This window comes from Gallus gallus, chromosome 3 (genome assembly GCF_016699485.2).
Source record: "Gallus gallus isolate bGalGal1 chromosome 3, bGalGal1.mat.broiler.GRCg7b, whole genome shotgun sequence".
NCBI classification, from domain to species: domain Eukaryota; kingdom Metazoa; phylum Chordata; class Aves; order Galliformes; family Phasianidae; genus Gallus; species Gallus gallus.
Window position 1 is genome coordinate 35034806 of NC_052534.1, and position 15298 is coordinate 35050103.

A 15298-nucleotide genomic window follows, 5' to 3' on the forward strand; every position below is an offset into this window, starting at 1 on the left:
AAAGTGAAACACATGCGAGGTGTCATAATGGACTTTTCCTGCTTCATTATCTCTACCGTTTTTGTGCTTATATCCATTTTTATTATGCTTTTGTAATTTGAATGAGGCACAGTCCATGGGCCAGGATGATTGGAACATCTGTTAAAGAAAGGTGTGGCTCCCTTTTTGGTTGCACATCCAGACTTTTTAGTGACAATAAAAATGCATAAGGGAAAAGGGAGGAAATTGAAAGGAGCATTTAATCTGATAATGCATCTGTAGTTATGAGACAGTACATACAGCTTTCAGCAGACTTCAGATATGAGGTGCTCTGGTTCTGCAAATGGGGCACAATGCCAGATTATTAGAAGGATTCTATCAGAGTATCAAATACTGGAAGAATGCACACTCCACAAAATGCAAATATATATACCTGTCACGATCCATTATTTTGATGTATAAAGTAATCTCGCTGCTTTTATCAGCTTTTCTACTCTGTTTCTCATTTTACCTTTGCTGTTTCACCTATTTCTGCCTTCTATTTTCTGTTATCATTTTTTCTGGAGGCCTGATGTCTCACATCACCTTGTGCTCAGTATGCGAGGAATAGGAATGACTTCTGTCCAGCATTCATGCTTTTCCCTATTTTTAGCTAGATAATCATTGCTCATGTTTAATCTAGAGCACCTTACATTAACGCTGCATGGGAAGAACTGCTCCCATGCTAATGTATATACCTATTCATGAGGCAAAAAGACAGCAAGTACAATGACTCAGTCAGAATTTGATACTTACCTAAGTCAACTAATAAGAGGCAAGTTTTATGCTGCCAAGATGATGAAAAAAGCTTCTTTACTCCCTTTTCACTCACAAAGTTGCTTTCTAATCAGTCATTTCACCTCCACTCAATTACCAAATTTTCTGTAATTTGTCAGAACTTTCACTCTGAAATCTTTAACCATCTAGTGAAAATATTGTCATTAGTTCTCGGACTTAAATGTTACCTTGGGGAGCAAAAACAGCATGTTCTGTGTATCTCACATCATGAAGGAACAGACTAAAGCCAGACCCTGGTCCTTGTTTCAGGAAAAAAAAAGATTTATTTTCAAATGATGACATTGATAATTTAGTTTGGTAATACTCATATAAAGATCCATAAAAAAGAAAACATTTGAAGTACCTCTGATTCCTAAGAGCTCTCTATTTGTAAGTGTATTTGTAAATAAGTGGTATTATGTGGTATGGTGAGGCTGTTTTCTGCTACTAAAAGGACTTAGGAAATTGAATTAATTTACATGTGCACCTTTCCTTGTTTTTGGTGCACATTAACAATAAAGTCTAAAAATGTGCTATAAATGTGTTGTTCAAAGTTTAATTTTGCAATGATAGCTTGCTTCTGAAGAATCTAGATAACTGAAGAAAAACTCAACTGAATCAATGAAATCAGTGCAAATCCATAGTAAGACTGTCCTCTTATTTCTTGTATTTCTTAATTTCTTTTTTTGTTGTTGTTGTTGTAGAGGAAACATACAAAATTGATATGTGTACTAAGATTTTCATGATGTTAGGATACTTCTTTGTTGTACCACAAGAAGCTCCACAAAAGTAATATATCATATTAATTTGGGCACAGTATCAACAGCATCTGCACCTGTCTCACAGTATTTATACCTCACAGTATTTACCTCACAGTATTTAGAGAAATCAATCACATAACCAGTCTTGCTAAATGAGCTGCTCTAACCTATATTTCTTGAGATGAAATGCTTGGTGTAAGGCTGAGCTAGTATTTGTGGTACTTTGCTTTTCTCTCCTTTGCCTCTGCTTCATGTCAGTATGGCTTGGAAGAATGAAGAAAAAAAAAACACCCTAATTTTTGAAGAGGCTAATAAGAAGTTAATAAAAAGTAGTTTAAAGAGTACTACAGCATAATGCTCAAGAGCTAAGATATAGGCAATCTGCTCATCAATAAATAATTTCAGGTTAGTCATTAAGCCTCCAAATTTGTGCAATATTTTTCTGATAGACTATTTGAAAACAGATGTTCAATAAGTAACACATCTCTTCAGTGTAGGGAATCCCCAGGCTCCCCTGGCATGTGTTTGAACATTCTACTTTTTTCTACCTTGCTTTTATGCACAGTAGAAGAGGTATCCACTGCTGAGATATGCTGAACAGTGTCCTGAAAGCTAATTTTTAGACTGCTGTGAGGTTGCTTAAGTTATGCTGGGGACAAAAGCAGTACAAAACTATCTGGGAGAGAGGGAATAGTTATGGAGATAATCCCATTTTGCTACATCGTTACTTGTGTCTAGTGCTCATGGGGTGAAAGAATTAAAGAAGCTTCTCATAATAAGGCACTGGAGCCTACTAATAGATCAAAGCATTTCTACAGAGCATTTCAATATTAATGCCATTTGCCTACAGATGAAAATGAAAGATGATAGAAAAATCAATCAGGACATTGATTCTTTGCCATTAAAAAGCTCTGGAAAGCAGAAACATTGAATGAAATAATTTCTCATGAACATGTGGCTCAGTACATGATGGATTTTGTTTCTTTTCTTTTCTTTTTTTTTCTGAAGAGGATCTCTGAAGGCAAAACTCTTCAATGTTCTGTAACAAATTTTTAATTATACGAGTTGGTGATATCAAGGTGTGCCTCATTATGTGTTCTGAGTGCTTTGCTCATCTGTAGCCTAGGTATTTATTTCCTGAGGCAAACGTGTTTAGTACAGTGGCTCTGTGTTTAATACAGGTAGACATGACTATTTCCGAGTTGTCCTGCCTCTGTCACCTATGATGATTTTAATTCTGTAGTGGGTGCAGCCTTGATGCGAAAGTACTGAATTCAAAGTGTTCTTATCATCTATCAGAAGCCTCAGAAATTTGTTTGGTGCTAAAGTATTGTAACCAGATGTGAAAAGAAAAAAAAAATGAGGCATATTGGAATAGGTTACTTGAAGGCCGACAGAGTTAGAATGGCCTTGTTAGAAGAGTAACTGATAGAGGTCTTGTAATGACGTAGCTCTCTTAATTACCCAGGGATGAATCCCGTTGAGCCCCGTAGACCCATACACATCTAGTAGGCGCAGCACGTCCCACTCAGATTTGGGGCTGGCTGAGGCTCGCTGCGCCCCCTGCAGCCGCCCTGTGAGCGCTGCCGGCTCCTGGCAGGGCTCTGCGGAGGCTGCCAGCATTGCGCGACGCGCATGCGCCGCAGGCAGGGGCTCGTGACTGTCCGTTGGTAGCGGTTACGCCGCGTTTAAATTTGCCGCCGTTACTGCCGGCTCTGAGATAAACTTTCTGCGTTACGTGCGTTGTTCTTTGGGGGCGGTGCTACAGGAGGTGTAATCTCAGAGTATGCACGCATGGACCATGTTAAATTGAAGAGAGTGTGAGATGTATCACAGCTACCATGAACCTGAAGGAGAAATAGTGTTTATTTTATGTTTAAACAGCAGAGCCACAGTCTGCCTGAAACGTAAAATACGTGGCTAAAAGGGCGGTTCAGCCACAGCCTAGAGAGGAAAGAAGAGGCGTTGTACAGCTGTAGCGCTGAAACAGCTCTTGTGATACAGGAGCTTGAGCAGCTTTGGGCAGGACTCGGGAGAGCAAAACGAGCTTCTCCTTGCTGGTAAATCCGTGTTCAGTCTTTATTCAATGCAAAATAGCATAGAGATTATAGGTGGTAAACAATATAATTTTTGTGAAATACACTACTGTGTCTCTAGATAGGAAGGAGGAGCCTGGTTTGTGCAGTGTGCCAGTGCAGCACTAGCATGTTTGGAGAACATTTTTCAGCTTGAGACAGCAGCCAAACATCTGTGCCAGAGCTGTGCAGCAGTAGGTGGAATTGTTTAAGAGACCAAGTGCAAGTGATTGTGCTGCAGGTTTCTGTGGCAGACATATTGGTGCCCTGCAGAAGCAGGGCTGCCAAACTGGGGTCATTGGACACTTTTTCAAGGTAAAAAGATAGTTCTTAAAGGAGCTGTCTCCTCCTTTAATGACTGCTGAGAGATCAGTATTCTGCTGTTGTCAGCTGCAGCTCTATGTGCCTGAACTGATGCACATGCTAAACAATACTCAAAAGTCTTCTGTATGCTAGATAAATTTCAGATGTAGGGGAATATGAAATTGCATTTAAAACCTGTTTGTTGTTCCTTGTATGACATATAATAATGCTTCTTTAACTATTCAAAGGGGTGTAGACGCCTTTCTCTTCTCTCTGCCTTCATTTCTTCCCTCCATTTTGAATGATGCAGTAGCATAAATGTGCAAGTTACAATTTGGCCTTTTTATGTTCCCCTCCATGGCTGCTTGGACCATGTCTAAACCACACCCAGTGAGGTGAACTGAGTACTTTGACTCTCCCATGCTGGTCCTTGCTCACCAGTTCTCATATCACTAGGCAGTTTCTGCAGATTTAGTTCCGTCACCCTCTAAACAAGAGGCCTGAATGTATTGTTACAGCAACTGTTGCTTGACAAGAAAGCGTCTGAACACTTCACAATCTTCTATAAAAGAAGGAGAGAGGAAGTTCCTTGATTTTTCTATTAAACAATGTAATGTAAGGAAGATGGTTTTGGAAAGTATATTCCTTCCTGAATATTTTGGTCTGTTTCACTCTTTTTTTTTTCTTTTCTTTTTTTTTTTTCTCTTGCTTCAGGCTGTTGTAAGGAAAGAAACTCCTACTAAGATGGAAAGAGATGATAATGAAAATCTCTCTTCTACCCTGCAAGCCTGAGTCTCAGCTGTGGAGAAACTAGTTCAATGGCTCAAAAAAAAGAGTAAGTTGTCTTTTTCACCTGTACAAACCAGTATCTCAGTTAATAGAAGTAAGCATTCTTCGGCTTGAGAGACAGGATGTAGTGGGTACACACCAAGTGTCATCCTGTGGTTTTACCTTTGTGATCACAGAGAATGTGGAGAACTGGGATGGGAAATCCACCTTGACCCTAGAGATCTGTGTACAAGAGTTGCAAGGTAGAACAATCACAAGAGAGGGTTCTTTCAGGAAAATGATGGCTCCAGTTTCCATTGGGCAGTGCCACATACTTCAGTGCTTTATTGAAATTTGGGTGTGAACTGTTCCAAGGTGGATAATGACTGCCATAGTTACATACCAAGTTATGCATTGTAAGTTATTTTTTCATTCCTCTGGTATATCTGGAAATGGAAAGATGTGACATGAAATGTATTCTCTTCGATTCCATTTTATTTTCAAAAGGGCTTTAGCAGAAGTAGAATTGACATGATAGTTGAAGCTTCGCTGGTTTAAGCAAAATGCTTGAGTACCTCATTTAGAAAGGTAGTGTATGTATAATCAATTCAGTGAGATTGAGAAGAAAGAAAGGCCTTCTGTTTAAAAATCCAAACGAATTTGCAGTCACGGAAGAAAAGTATTCTAAACACCAAAGAAAACTATGTGTTCTAAGATAGATTTTTCTCATCTCCTCAGTGCAGATCACCACTCATTTGCTTTTTTTCTCTTAGTTTTTGTGAAGCTGCTGAAGTTATAATCTAGAGGCTTTAAATGGTGTTTAGGAAATGGAAATGACAATTCTTTAATAACAGCAAATAATAGTGACTATTTTAGGTGCTATGCAACAGAATAAGCATTTTTGACACTTTCTAAAGCAGCAGATCTGATTTATGTCTTCCTAAAATGGTAACTTGAGCCCATATCCCTCCAAAATCTCCTGGGATGTGTTCTGGCAGATGAGGGCTGAAAGAGCTGAAATCTATTTTCCCCTCTCTTATTAGCACCCTAGAATGGTGCATGCAGGCATGGCAGAGGGGCAGCCACAGAACTTCTCTATTGCAACTAGTTCTGCTGGACCTACCCTCATGCTACGTGAGTTTGTATAATTGTTTTCATACTAAATGTTTTCACTAGAAGCTTTCTCCTAGGGAAAATGAATGCCTACTCTATTTTAATGTTTTGTTTTTTTCCAATATAAAAGACTATTTCCTATGATTTTTTTGTGAATAATTACCCTTTTCAAAGCACATTAACTGAGAAGTGAGGGGAAAAAAAACATCCTTTTTACTTGGCTGCTATAAGAGTACAGTTTCCAGCTATGTCTTCATTAGCAAGTACTATTGTGTAGTAGTAGATCAGTACAGGGAAATAGTTGGTGCTGAGATCTTGATATTCACAATGGCCTTCAGGGTTTTGTTTCAGATTCGATTTGCTCTGGTCCTGAGAAGTGAGTGCCCAATAGAATATCCTTCACTTTAGAGTTATATTGAGAAGACCTAGTCTCAGAAGTAATGTCAGGAAAGACCTGTATTTAACTTGATAAGCTATACATTCCATGATCTGTATAATAAAATTAAATTCAGACATACTAGTATTTTGTAAACATGTAATCGAGTATTCAAAATTTTGTGCAATCATATTTAAGTGTTTCCTATAGTAAGTACTACTTTTTTTTATCCTCCAAATCCCAAAAGTAGAAACATCACAATATATTAATGCAAGTTTTGATGATTAAACTTCAAAATAGATGAATGAGATACCCAAATGTTTTCAAGGAAATTAACAGAGTAACTTTATTAATTTCAGAATAATCAGGTATAGCCCTGTCTTCGTAGTCAGATTGTGCAGGTGATCTTAGGTTACCATAGGGAATATTTGCTGTTGATTTTTTTTTTAGCTGTGATCTCTCTCGCAGTTCCAGTGCTTCACCAACCACTAAAGTAGCTTATGACTGTATAAAAGGTGAACAATCTCTTCAGTGGTGATAAAACACTTCAGAAAGATACTTGTAAGTTGCTGTCATTTTAGACAGATTTATGACAAACTCATTATTTTGCATGTGATAGAATGAGCGAAAGAAATACACAACTTGCAAATATGATTAAATTGGATTTTCTCAGGATGCTTGTCTGTATCAGTACTGTTAGTGCTCTAAGGGCACTGCTTAATATTTTGAAAAATACATCTTTCTCCTAAGATAGTCCACATCTCTTCTGGCACTCCCATCTGTGCACTTGCAATTTCTTTGGCACTTAAAATGTGTCTTGCCTGACCTTGTTATGAGTTGGTTCACACAGCCAAACCAGCAGATATTCACCCCCTGAAAATGTAATTAGTTTTCTGACAGTTAATTTCATCAAACTAAATTAATTTAGCTGTATTTTAAAACTAAACTCTTCAAGTTTACTTCCAGCAAACTTGAAGTGCTTCCATTGTCATTTTTTCCTTGTTCTTATTTTTATATGACTGGCAGGTTTTGAGTATTCTGAAATCCTGCTTGCTTCATCAGCCAGTTCAGCACAATGTTATTTACCCATTAAGATCTTAATGGTCTGGTCACTTTTTCTTTTCTTCATCTTTTAATCTCAGATTTCTATTTAATGCTTTCCTTGTAACATTTGTGGCTTGTTGTAAGAACTAATGCTTTGTTTTCACATGTCACTTGACCACTGTAATAGAAATCTTCTTTAAGATCCTGAAGGTAAGATGTTAAAAAAACAAAACAAAACACCTTTCTATTTATTGAATTATCTATTATGTAATATCATCCTTATTGAAGGATGATAATTTCATACCGAAATATCAGAAATTTCTATCTCATAGCATTAATTTCTGCATATATTTGTAATTGCCCATCAGATTTTTCTTTAAAATATTGCACTTCTAAAAAATAATAAATCTTGAAAAGCTTTCAGTTGACAATTGCTTTACATAAAAGCTACCATGCCTTCTGTGCATGTATCTCTTCTGTTTACCTCTGCAGAGAATTTAAGATCTTTTCCTTCTTTCCTTCCAAATCTTTTGAAACGTTTTATTTCTAACTGAAAACTTGAAACCATTTTTGATGATCTTAAGAGATCTAGTCAGAATATCTCATAATTAATAATGGATTAATAGAGTTGCTGGCTGCTTTAGTCAGGGTGGCATTGTGAACTTATACAAATACCTTACAGGCTAAGTCAGCAAGAAATCAGCACTTTGATGTATTGAACTCAGATTATTTGTTTTGTATTATAATTAATTGTTCAAAGGGAAATTTAAGCCCTGAATATGATGCAAGCTAAGTACCCATGAAGATGTTGACACCTACATTTTGTTCTCTTGGATATAACATAGGTGTATGCTTTAAGATGACAGAAGTAGAAATGTCTGTAATTTCCTCTGCCTCATTCTTTTGTCCACCTCTGCTGGACAACTCTGTGGCATTTGAAGGCTTTTGGTGCAGTTTTCACATTATCACCTTGATGTCAAAATACATATATTGCTGTTTTTCTGGCTATTTCTCTAGAATGAGTTATTGTTAGGAATTAAATATCTGGACACTGATGATAACTTATTAGTTTGTAAAGTAGAGTATGAGTAAAATATCAATATGATGTTAAACTATTGGTTTACTGTGCAACATCAGATGCGTTATTTTCCTGGTGAATATTAAAAGTTGCTTAATTTTCTATCACTGTTTCTATATGTCCTTGAAATAGACTTTCCTGCGGTGAGTCCAGGTGTTTCTGCAATCATTTTCCACCCCCTCCCACCTATGCTGGCTTTGAGTCCTCAGCTGCACTTCATTTTTTCCTACAGCATGGTGCGATAGCACTTATTAAATCACAATGAAAATAAAAAGGGGTGACTCCCAGGATAGGTGAGTTGAGCACAGAAGACCTCAGGAATAATAGGAAGCTGAGCAGTTTAATTATTTTTATGAAATTAAATTCATGTTTCCATCAAAACCTCAGATGGGTCTTTATTAAGCATTTTGTTCTTATTTCTGAGAATAATTTGAATAAGCCTGAGTGCTTAATATCACAAAGCACAATTATCTTTGAGGCAAAGATAATTTCATAGACAGGAAAGCCTTGCTTATGCAGGTTGTTGCTGAATTCAACTCTTGCTGCAGGAACCCAGTTGATTCAGAAAGCAAATTTATAGGGAAATTATTTTAACTACACCATGGCAAATATTTGGAGGTAAATATGTTAAGTTATGAAGAAGTGATACAGTTGTAGTGAAAGACAAAGTGACAGAAGCACAGAAACTTGCTGTCCAATTCTCCTCTGTGCTACAGAGAGCTTGCTTAACACAGGTCCAAATTTAAATCAGTTCAACACACTCAAGCAGCAGTGTATTTTAGCATAAGGAGGACAGTCTTCAAGCAATTTTAAAAATCTGCTGTTAATTTTAAAATATATTCACACAACTACACAAGTTGTATCCTCTGGCAGTACTACACACCACTTCTATGTAATAAATAAAACTCATTTGAGCAAAAGCAACATCACTTGACTGAAGAAACTGCAAGCTGCTTCTTGCAGATGAAGCACGTACATTTAAACGTGCATATTTAATCACTGTTCTTTTTTCTTCTTTTGTAGATGCCCCCTTCCTGGAAGCATTCAAAGCCAGGTTAGGTAGGGCTTTGAGCAACCTGGTCTAAAGGGAGGTGTCCCTGCCTATTAGCAGGGGTGTTGGAACTAGCTGATTTTAAGGGTCCCTTTCAACCCAAACCATTCTATGATTTTTATCTTGCTTTGAACTTTCAGGGAATTGTGGCAATTTTCAGCTTTTTCAGACTGATTCTTAAAAGTCTATGGAGCTATGTTGTTTTCTTGATCTGTAAATGAACGCTGAGCTGTAATTTGAAAGGATTTGCATGTGAGGATGTCTTCTGCAAACTTTGATCTCATACTTGTCATATTTTTTGAGATTTTGGTATTTCTTTTTAACTAGATGGCCTCTTCTTAATGGTATCTTATCTCAGTTTATTGTTAAGTGACAAATTACTCTTAATGGATTGTAGCCTTAGAGACTGAGTTCTGATAGACCTTTATGAGCTTTCTGCAGAAGAATAATTCTAAGTTTGCTCTAGGAAGTGGAAGATAAACTTCCCACTAAGATCAGATGATATTATGAGGAAAGACTCACCATATGTCTGTTCTTAGCAGCAGCATTCATCAAAATTATTTTATGCTTTTTCAGATCTGTGTTTAATTTTCTCTAACATGTTAAGGTAGACTCAGTTTTACAGTCTAATTTTGACTGCTTATTGATGTTTTTAGGTCTCAGTTAACCTCATCTTTGAATCTAAATAAAAAATAGATGACTTTGATCTTCAGGGATTGTTTGCATTATGACAGTTAGCAGGATAGCATCTGTGAGGATGTGCAGGTCAGGAGTTGCAGCTGTACTGAAAATGTGTAAATATAAGACAGAATTCTCATACTTGTCTAGGAAGAATTTGGTTTTCAGTCTATGAGTAATAAAATGAACCATGTTGAAATAGATTTTAGAGGTTAAATTTGAAGAATTCATTCTGTTTGTTAACTTGTAAAACAAACATTAATTTACAATACTACCATATGTGTTATATGTAGTGCCTCCTATTAGTTACTAGAAAATAGTTTTTAATATTAACTAATTGCATATCAGGAAAAAATCTAAAGGATATTAAGAATCCTTTATGGCAAATAGAGCAGATTTTTCAGACTCTGCTATTACAAATAATATACTGTACAATGGAAGGAGGTTGTATTCTAAAGTTTTCAGTTATTAAAAAGTGACAGTAACAATCCATGAGAATGAGGAGGCACAACTCTTACATGTGACACCTACCTTCACATTACATCTGTGATTTTATGTTCTGCCTGATTGCAGCATCTAGGTCATCTGAATGGCTTGCATTTAAATATTCTTTTTTTTTCCTTTGCTGCTTTTATAATATTTAACTCAACTCTTTAGATCATGACAGAGTTTAAGAAATGTGCGTCTTTCCTGCAACATCAGAAATCCCTGGAGAAATTTGCTATCACAAGAGTAAGGATCAGATGTATCAGGAGTCACACTGTAACTTGGGCTAGCAAAAGATTTTTGCAAAAACTGGTATCAAATACTACTGCTAGGAAGCTCAACTTTGAAAGAGCCTTACATTTCTCAGTGCAGTGGACTCCAGTTTAGACTTGACAACAGGAATTCAGTTCTTTACTGCTTGCTCTGACAAATCAGTCCTCCTCAGACACTGAGTGACCTGAAGGATTGAATGGTTTTAAAGGGAGTAAATGGATATTTGGGGAAGCAGCTAGCATCTATTCAGATGTCCCAGAATCTGAGTGTCAGGAAAAGGGATGTGTACCGTAAGCTATAACCAGTTCCCAGATTGGCTGTGAGCTTTCTGCCTTAACGCTAAAACAACATTTTGCATCATGTGTTCCTTTTGAAGTTAAGACCACATATGGTTCTGGAGTTCATGTATATAATATTTCTTTCAAAAATCTTTTACTTCAGTAATAAAATATCCCAGATTTATCTCAGTCTCACTGTTTCTTTCTCTCCTGTTTATTCCAGTTTCAGGCTTCAGTTCCAGGATTCTCTCCTGGCATTTTTCCAATTAATTGGAACTACTTATTGAGTACCCATGTATCTCAAATCAGTGTGTCATGTTGCACGGCTGGAAATGAAAGAGCTTATTTTCTCTTTTAGTTCTCTTTTTATCAGTTTTATTCTAAATTTACCATTTCATACCTTCTACATCCTAGCCTGCTACAACACTTGTGATTGAGTACTGAAGAACATGGAAGAACAGATTTTGTCTTGTAACAAACTGATTAAAAGCCTTCTAAAAAAGGAGCTGGATGTTGATGTTTGAAATCCAGTCCTTGCTCTGGACAGAAGTTTATCATCACGCTGTAAATACTTGAGATCCAGGTTAGCTGCTTCTTCCAGACTGCTGCACACTGATTTTTATTCTTACAAATCCATGTAGTCAGCTATCATTGTTACTCACATAATGGGCCTTTGGGGAAATATAGCTAAGAAATAGGCACAGAAGAAACAGATGCAAATTTGAGTCAGCAGACAGATACTGCTGTATTCTAGAACTTAACTTTGAAACCAACATCCCATTCTGCCATTAATAAATAAATTAAAAAAATAATGTAAAGTAACTGTTTTCATTTAAAAGTTATTGTAATCTAGGGATACGTGGAATGCAGTTGAATTCTAAATGTCATAGTTTATCTGATCTATGGTAAAATTTATTTGGTATTCTTAAGCATAATTTGGTTTTTGAACCTCTTTTGCCATTGTTTGTGGTTAATGCAATGCAGAGGTAAAAGGACTCTGAATTGAAAGGATAGGCCTGAATTTCATTTTTGCTCTGAGTCACTGTGAGTGCAGCCTCTTTGTTAAAGTGTTTTTTGTAACCATTTACTAGATTAGTAGTGTTAGATATCTAGTCAATGTGGATTTCTTGATGACTCATTGGATAATATCTGTACAGGACCATCACAGTATGCAAAAAAAGCTTGTGAGTGAATTAAGTGTGCTTGGAAGGGGAACTTACTGCCAGAAATGCTTCCATGTAATCAGTGAGGTCTTCCCTCCACCTCTGGTTGGCAAGGAAAGGAAAGCTGAACAGAGGTAGATGCTAGAAGTCAGAAAAACTACTGTGAGTGGAATTGCATCCCTGCACTACAGCAGACTGGCTGACTAAAGTTTAATGACCCAGTTTCCTGGAAACTGTCAACTGTAGGGTGCCATGCAGTAAGGAAGCATTCTTCCCTGAAACATTACAAAAGAACGACCTTGTTACAATAAACTTTCATTTGGCTTCCCCGATTTAGCCCTGTTACAAGGAAATTTTATTATCAGGGCTGATCTCATGCAAGTGCCTAGAATTCTGGAGTTTATAATGGAAAGCAAATGCCACTGTAATTTATTTCATTATTATTACTATTATGTTCTTCCACTTCAACAACAACAACAAAATACTACTTTATTGAACTGCAGTCAAGTCAGTCTTTATGGCAGTCCAGGAAAATCCATCACTAGAGAAAGAAATATTTTCTAGATGCACTTCAGTAATATTCTTTTCTTTTACTTTCACTATAATTTTACAACTTGGAGTTGAAGCCTCATTTGATATGGAATTATATTTATAAATGCTTTTACTATACTTCCTAAGGGTCAGTCAGGAATGTGATGTTAGGCGTTCGGTGAAGATGCAGCACTAATATAAATGAAAAGTGCACCAGCTATGTGGTCAGAAGATGAAAATGGAGTACTCAGCACATCTTTGTCTAATAAATAAAATGAATGCCACATCAAGGCTTTCACCTCTTCCACTTGAATTTCTCCAGTATCTGAGCATATTGCAAAGCAGAGAATAGATTATGTTCTTACATTTACTCATCTGCTTAGATTCAAAACCAAAGGGAAACATTAACAGAGTGGGTAAAAGGAGCAGCAGCTTGTTTCCACAGCTTTCTGGGTGGAAGGACAGAGAGGCTGAAGCTGCTGTACAATGAAGGTGAGGATGTTGTGGAACAAATGTGAGCATGTTGCAAAGAAGGGAAGTACAAGCTAGGACTGTATCAATTGGACTTGAGGGCAGCTGCACCCGGTCTGAGGATCCTACTTCAGGCAGGTTCTATGGAATCTCTGGCTGACTGTTCTCATCTGAATGTGGTGGTGGTTTTGTTTGTTTGTTTTTTTCTTCATTCCTTAAGATGTGTTTCAGCTAACTTAGTTTTTGGGGGAAGTTTTGGTTTACAGTTATTTAAGCCTACAGACTTTAATATCATTCAAAGCTGATGACAAGGAGTTATAGCTATCTCTGCCTTGCTTAGTAGTGATGTTAAAATATTGTATTCTCTATTACAAAGCTATATGTTGCCTTTCGCAGGCAACCGTGATGTTCGTTGCTTAGGGGAGCCTGCGGCTTGGCCAAATACCGAGGTGACACCAATATGATGAGCGGCAAAATGGCGTTTATTAAGTTCTAACAAGCACTTTTATATCTTTTAACCCTTCGTGTACGCCCACTGGATGGTACACGTGGCACGTACCTAACACATGGGGAGGAGCCTGACACGTTACATCCCGAGACCCCGATCACGCCTATTACAACATCTCCCCCTCCCCATGCCATAGAAAGCTGACCCGTAACAACGCGAACGCAAATCCTAACTCTATTTCTATTCCTAAGTGCGTCTATAATTGCTCCTGAATGCGCTGATACACGTACTGCTGACGTGAGATTTCCTCTATGCAGTTTCTTAAGCATGCCTTAAGAAGCTGAACAAAGCATGGAAGACAGAGCATAATAGCCAAGAATATTGCTAAACCTACGATAAGCGTTTTAAGCATTTGTTTTAGCCACGGCTCTAATTCCCCAAACAGACCCTCCAACCATTCACCGAAGGGATCGGCCTGCATCTTGATCTTCTGTGTGTGGCCTTGCATCCACTGTAGTTGTTTATGGATTGATGCGCTGTGATCACTTAAGTTGAAGCAACAGAACCCTTCGACATCCTCACATCCGTGGCTTTGAGCTAAAAGCAAGAAGTCAATAGCCGTGCCACCCCCTGGCAAAGAACATAGACACATTAGCAGAGGTAGAACCAAATTTCTCGGTGTGGGCAGTAACGGCTGTGTTGCCGGGTCTGTGTCCTGGCTTGTCTTCGGTGGTCCACGCACCCATATAAGTGTTTTTTTCCGCTTCTCCGGTGTCGGGGTCTTCGGCTTTCCCAGTAGCCACGCCTGCAACAGAAACGCTCAGTTCTCGTTACTTGAGGCCAAACTCTGGCTTAACTTTCCTCGATGGAACCCATATAATGTTTCCCGACTCTTTGTTTTTGACCGCTGCGTAGCCTCTACCCCAAACTAAAATAGACCACCCTGATTCCCATGACCCATTGTCGATCTTAATCTTCACCGGTGGTCCTTCTTCAATAATCCTCGGTTGCCAGTGCTTTTGCATAGGGGTGCGGTGATTCTCCCCCCGTTCAAAATGGTTTAATGCATACAACGCACGAGCCAGCAACTCTCCCTGTTGGCTCACTGGAATCTTTCCCCTGTAATTTTCCCCCTCCCCAAGGACACGCAACTTTTCCTTGAGGAGCCGATTCGCTCTTTCAACAATAGCCTGGCCCTGCGAGTTGCCAGGGATACCTGTACTATGCGTGATGCCCCAACGCGCTAGCCACTCCTTGGTGGAGCGCGAGATGAAGCAGGAGCCATTGTCTGTCTTAATGTGACTCGGTAGGCCTAATGTTGCAACGCACACCGACCAGTGATGTTGTGCTGCAGAAGAATTCGCGCGGCCATGTTGGGTAGCAACAATGACAGTGGACGCGGTATCAACAGTAACCGCAAGCCAAGACCTCGGCGCCAGACGAGGCTCCAGCGTGAAGTCTGTCTGCCAGACGTCGAGAGGTGCAATTCCCCTAGGGTTCACTCCCGCACTAAGCGCAGGGGCTGAATTACAGTGAGGGCATGCCTGCACCACCTCCCGGGCCACCGCCATAGGAATTGAACATGTCCTTGACAGTGCTCGAGCCC

The 15298-nt window shown here is 38.4% G+C and overlaps 1 protein-coding gene across 1 annotated transcript in view; it reads left to right on the top strand.

Moving 5' to 3' along the window:
- Nucleotides 1-3252: 3252 nt before the first annotated feature.
- PLD5 (phospholipase D family member 5) overlaps nucleotides 3253-15298 on the top strand; it is a 330317-nt gene continuing 318271 nt past the window's right edge. The window contains exons 1-2 of the mRNA XM_040697105.2: nucleotides 3253-3616; nucleotides 4649-4769. The gene's annotated coding sequence lies outside the window, so the exon portion shown is untranslated. The remainder of the gene's footprint in view (nucleotides 3617-4648; nucleotides 4770-15298) is intronic.